Consider the following 6,194-nt stretch of genomic DNA (forward strand, 5'->3'; position numbering starts at 1 on the left):
AAATACATTTTATTAATACTTAAATACTTTATAAAAATACATAAAAATACGGGGTATTACAAAAGTCCCTCGATATGACATTGAAACTTTAGCCTAACTTTAACAAAGTAAAAGATGAAAAAGGGTTTTCGGTATTAGAGCCGAAATGGTCTGGTATTCGAGTCGGGTTTGGTATTCGAGCCGAAAGTCCACAAGATAGAAATACATGTCTCAGGACTGGAGGCATATATCCAAATTCAGTGAGAGGGGAGAAAGTCAGCAACTCCCTCACAGTTTTGTCCACAAGATGAGTACACGTGTCTCAGGACTAGGGGCACGTGACTAGATAGGCGCGACATTTACGCAACACCTACGCCGTACGATACATCATTTGCATTTTTACGCTACATGAAAACGCCTTCCTTTTTGCTTCGGACGTGAAAAAAGAAGAAAACCCGGACATTTATAACGTCAGTATAGTAAAATGACAAACCTGTCTATGGGTGCTTTTACGTAAAGCACCACCACGGAACGTCTTAAGGCACTCTTACGAAAAACGTTCAAAACATATGCTTAGGGAAGGCACAAAGCACAATGTGCATGCAATATGATGCAAAAAACTAACAAAAAAGAAAACAAACTACAATATGCAAAGCAATTAAAAAGATTTCGATAATTTGCGCGCCATTACGTCTAATAACGAGCAAAAACCGTTCAAAAAATGATCAAACAGATCAAAATCAAAATCCCAGTCTTTTAGTGACCAGAATCCGCGCGCATCTCAAATGGTCGCGCTGGCCAGGCGCGCTCATCTTTCTGAGTTGCGTTGGTATGTCACGCGCAACTTCTTTAATTGTGCGCGACATTTATGTTAGTAAAGTGAAAATCGCAGACGCGATTTTTCACTTCGCCCTTTCTCCTTCCTTCGCCATTTTCGACTCTTAATCTCTCTAGGAAGCTTAGTTTTTCATGATTTTTGAAACTAAAGGAAGAAAATTTAGTCCTCAATTCATATTTGCCGTAATCCAATGTAATTTTTTTACTAAAATTTGCTCTTTTTCGGCTGAATTCGAACAATTTTCGAATCGTTAAACCCCAAAGAATTTGGGGGTTTTCGATTCGGCTTATTTTTCTTGAAATTGTTTGCTCTATGTTGTTATGCTATGTTTAAGGAGTGTTTTGAAAAAAATTTCATGAAAAATGGTTAAGTATTGAACCTTGTATGAGCATTTCTTTGTTCAAGTTCGTTCTTTTAATCCTACTCAAATTTTGCTTGATTTTCTGTTATTTTGTTTGCCTATTTTGGTTATACTTGTTAATTATGAAACAATTTTAGTATTGGAACTACCTTTGCTTCCATAATTAATATTTTGAAAATTTTGAATCCGAAAAAAAAATAGCGCGAAGTGTATACTTAGCCTATTTTTGCCATATTCGAACTCCAAAATTGTTTGGTAAACGATAATTATGTTTATATTACTGTTAGTCGTCTAGAATTAGGGCCTGTTCAAATATACTGAACTGAGCTGAACTGAACTGATTGGAGCTGAACTGAACTGAACTGAACTTATTGGAGCTGAGTTGAACTAAACTGAAATGAACTGAACTAAGCTGAAATGAACATTTTATGAAAGAGGGAAATTAAGAGTTGAACTGAACTGAACTGAACTGAACTAAACTGATTAGAGCTGAACTGAACTGATTAGAGCTGAACTGAACTGAACTGAAATTAAGTAAATGTGAACAGACCCTTAGTTGTTTCTTTGAGATTTTGGAATATAATCCCTTTGAACGCTTAGTTGAAACTGGTATAGGATGGCTTTTGTGGGTGTTAAAAGCCCCCATTTACTGAGTTTAACCGCATGTGTCATAGCCCCCAAGTATGGGTGACATTCGATTTTCGTGTTTTTCCCTATCGGTAGCCGTTATGCTGCCGAAATGGGTCTAGAATACGTATAGTATTTTAGTTAGGAACTAATTAAGGAAATTTTATCCGTCATAGCATGGACTCGCCTCCATTTGTCGATGCTGAGGAGGTTCTCGTTGGTCAGGACGAGGCGGTTCGCCCTCGGAAGAGGGTGACCCGTCCTCGAGAGGAGGTTCGAGAGCGATGCGTTGTGGCCGATCGACGTCGCCAGGAGGAGGTGGTTTGGGAGGCTCCTCCCAACTGGGACCCTAGGGTCCTTAAGTGGGACCCAGACCACCACGTTTCGATCAGAGGGTGGCGCAGCATCGTTAGTTTTCCGCGCTTTCGTTTCTTTCTCTTTTCTATTGTTTCTTCTCCTTTTTAAACTATAACCATTTTTTAGAGTGAGCCTAGCTTGCGTTTGTACGGCTCTGGTGACCTGCGAGCCTGTTTCAAGAGCTTGCTAGGTGGCAAAGGAGATTGTAGCATTTTCTGGCATTGACTTCCAGCTGGCTACTCTTCGGGATTTATCGAGCCAGTCTGCATCGTCTGCTTTTCTCCGTGGATTGCTGGAGTTTTGGTGGGATTCCACCAACACTTTCCACTTTCCATGGGGAGAGATGACGGTTACCCCTTTCGATTTCTCTATGATTACGGGTTTTCCTTTCGGAGGCAAGCTTGTAGTTATAGACTTCGTTAAGGGGTCAGACGAGAGATTACACGGCCTTGTGGGGGACCGTTGTGCGTCGGCCCTTCACGTGTACGCGCAATCTTGTCCGTACTCGGTTTTTGCCGAAGAGTTGTTGGCTGACGAGCTAGACCGGCATTGTACACGTGAGCAGCTGGCTCGAATATACATTTCCCACGTTCTTTCCGTCACCATCTTGAGTGATCGAGGAGACACTAGTGGAAAAAATCTCATTCGTAACAGGCTATTTGTAACGGGCAAAGTTCTTCCCGTTACAATTACGATATTCGTAACGGGCAAAATAGTGTCCGTTACAAATACTTATTTATTTGTAACGGGAAAAATAGTGTCCGTTAAGAATACGTATGTATTTGTAACGGACAAATTAGTGCCCGTTACGAATAAATAAGTATTCGTAACGAACACTATTTTGCCCGTTACGAATACTATATTATTATTCGTAACACACATTGTGCCCGTTACAAATAAATTAGTCCAAATAAGCCCATAGCCCATTAGTTATTACTATTAGGGTTTCTCTCCAGCCATCAACCTTACTTATTGGCCTCACCCCTCTTTATCCTCTCTCCTCTATCGTCACTTCCACACACACACTTCTCTCATCTCGATGGTAAACCAAGGTAATTAGACCATTGTTTCTCCTTCCACATACAATACCAAGGTAAAAGTTTCTCATTTTTCTACTTAAATTCCTCAATTTTCGTTGCTTTACTCTCAAATTAGTTTTTTGGGGGATTTCATGGGTTTTGTGGGTTTGTGGGGGTGGTGTTCATGGACAGATCTGACTTTCTTGATTTTTAGGGTGGGTGTCACGGGTCAGAACAGTTGTGTTTGTGGTTGTCAGATAGCTTTGTGGGTGTAAATCTGGGTTCGTGGTGTAAATCTGGGTAAGTGTACGGCGGTGGTGATGGTAAGTGTATGGCGGTGGTGTTCTTTCATTTTGTGTTGATTTTCTCGTTCATAATTTGTAGATCTATAGTTGTTCTTTTGAATTTTGAGGAATTATGCATATTTGTGTTATGATTGTATTATGATAAAAAGGGATTGCTCTCAATAGACAAAAAATGGTTGTAAATTTGACATCGAAATCTGATATAATCGAGGTTGGTGGAGGACCCTTGAATCATTCTTTCTCATCCAAGAACTCCAACCTTGGAATTAAATTTGCTCACTTTTAGCCATTTCATCTCAATCTCACTTTCAATCGTTCTTCAAAGCTGCGTGCTTTGCCTGAAATTAGAGTTCAAACTGTTTCAGGTACTATTTCTCTGTGTTTTTGGGTTTTTAGTAGTTATCAATTTTTCTTTCTTGGGTTTTCAAATGGGCAGTTTCTTAATCCTCGTGTTTGTTGGCAAACCAGCAATTAGTTTCTTTACTAATTACTATTTCTCTATTTCGATTTACAATTAAAATTAAGCAGCACCCCTTAATTCAATGCTATGGATTCTACTGCAAAATTTTAATGGGATTCCTATAAAGAATGCATATCACAATCGCATTTCATTGACCGATTTAAAGGGGAATTATAGTTGATTAATTATAATGTTGTATCTCAGAAGTATTTTGGTATATATATTCATGTTCAATTTTTTTTTTCCCTTACGGGGGCTGATTCAATTAATTTTTTAATTTTGATATTTTTTTGTTTTTTCAATTATGTTAATTTTGGTTTGTTGAAATTATTGAAGGTGGAGCATATAATATCTACACAAGGGAGCTTAAGACTCAACGTATCGGACCACAAATGTTGGGATAAAACTTGTTTTATTACAATTATGATTTGTTTTTGCTCTTTTAATTCTTAGTCTTAAGATGTAAACTTGGGACATTATATGAGCAAGTTGATATATTTTGAAGTGATAATGAATATATTTTTTCTTATAGTATATTCAATGTGTATTATACTTGTGTAATAAAAAAATTATTTGTGTATTATACTTGTGTCAAAAAAATTATCTGTGTATTATACTTGTGTAAAAAAAAAATTATCTCATTATTTGGTAAAATGATCGCATGTGCTAGCACGTGTTGGATTTTTTTTTAATTGCATCAAAAACTATTCGTAACGGGCAGATATAATACCCGTTACGAATAACGGGTTTTTTGTAACTGGAAAATAAATGCCCGTTACAAATAACCCGTTATTCATAACAGGCACTTGAAATGCCCGTTACAAATAAAACTACTTCTTTGTAACAGACATTGTAAGTGCCCGTTACAATAAGTAGTTATTCGTAACAGACGGTGCCCGTTACGAATAATAATAGCCATTCGTAACAGACGCTGCCCGTTACGGATGGGCCCTTTTTGCCCGTTAAGGATGGCCTTTTTTCCACTAGTGAGAGCGTTTCGCCATTGGGTTACTTATTTGCCTCAGCGATTTCGGGCAAGTAGGTGACCTGAGTTGGGCGAAGGTGTCGTATGCCCGTATGCTTACGGCTATGGGCAAGGCGACCCGGGTCATGGATTCCGCGGCAGCTACTGAGGTGCCTCGGATCTCGCTTACGTGGCATGGTCGTATCCTTGAGGCACGTGTGTTAAGCTTTTTTCGATTATTACTTTTGCCTTTTCCTTTAGGCTTATCTTTTCTCGGTTTCAGGCTTGGGGATACTCGTACCTACCTTTCTTAGCCCCCAGGGTGCATGGGGCTGCTTGTTTTCCTATCGACCATCGATTAGTCGCTATTAAGAGGAGATGAGCTACTTCTGCCGGCGACTTTTGCCAGAGGATCCTTTCGGCAACTTGTGCTTTGGTGAGTATTCTAAATACACGTGTTCTTTTAGTTTTTTGATTTTATTCATTTTCTAACGATTTTTCAAGTGGTTGTGTTTTATATACCGATCTCCGTCCTTGGAGTTTGATCGTTGGAGTCCTTGAGGCTATCCGGTCTGGCATGGTTTGTTGCCATTTTCGGGCCCTCTATAAGGGACTCTCGGTGTTCCAGAGGACCGACGCTTGGTTTTTAGGCGAGTGTGTTCTCTAACAGCTTTCGTCGAGGAGCCTTTGGTTCCTGCGGATCCCCCGACCGGGTGCTGCGTCCGGATCTGCTGTCTACCGAGGATCGAGCTCAGGCGATCCTTGGTTATCCAGCAGAGCAGCTGGTGCTGTTGGAGGCTTCTTATCCGGCTTTTATAGCATCCAGGCTCACTCCTTTTCCGGCTTTTGTTCCGGTTAGTACTCTAACTCTCTTTTTTCCGTGTTTCTAATTATTTTTCGGAACTTTGACCCCTTTTATCTTTTTTTGTCACATGTATTTTAGCGGGTCGAGCTAGGTGCTTGGGTGCCTCATACAGCGGAGATCACGTATACCGATGCTGTCAGATCGGTAATTCGTGAGACCCTTCCAGCAGCCGAGGATGACGAGGGGATACCGTTTGTACCTGAGACGGTTGAGTCGTTATGTCTTTTATGTATATGTACTTAAATAATTCTATTTATTTTTTGTTTCATATACATTTGTTTACTAACTGTCCTTGTATTCTTGGAATAGGTTCCGTGGGAGACTGTGAACGGCATGGAGAGGACTTTACGTGCTTTCCGAGCTGCTTATCGGAGAGCCCTCTTGACTTTATCATGCCATGGTCATCGGATGATCGCGGT

At 40.0% G+C, this 6,194-nt stretch overlaps 1 long non-coding RNA gene across 2 annotated transcripts; it reads left to right on the top strand.

The window, feature by feature from the left end:
* Positions 1–3,089: 3,089 nt before the first annotated feature.
* On the top strand, positions 3,090–4,480 carry LOC110724209. 2 transcript variants are annotated; one of them, XR_002511901.1, is made up of 4 exons: positions 3,090–3,255; positions 3,396–3,504; positions 3,652–3,851; positions 4,283–4,480. It is a non-coding gene; the product is annotated as an uncharacterized LOC110724209 (long non-coding RNA). The 2 variants fall into 2 exon arrangements; XR_002511902.1 differs by lacking the exon at positions 3,652–3,851 and having other exon boundaries at positions 3,097–3,255; positions 3,396–3,481.
* The last annotated feature ends 1,714 nt before the right edge of the window (positions 4,481–6,194 follow it).

The sequence above is a fragment of the Chenopodium quinoa genome, unplaced genomic scaffold (genome assembly GCF_001683475.1).
Source record: "Chenopodium quinoa cultivar QQ74 unplaced genomic scaffold, ASM168347v1, whole genome shotgun sequence".
Lineage (NCBI taxonomy): Eukaryota > Viridiplantae > Streptophyta > Magnoliopsida > Caryophyllales > Amaranthaceae > Chenopodium > Chenopodium quinoa.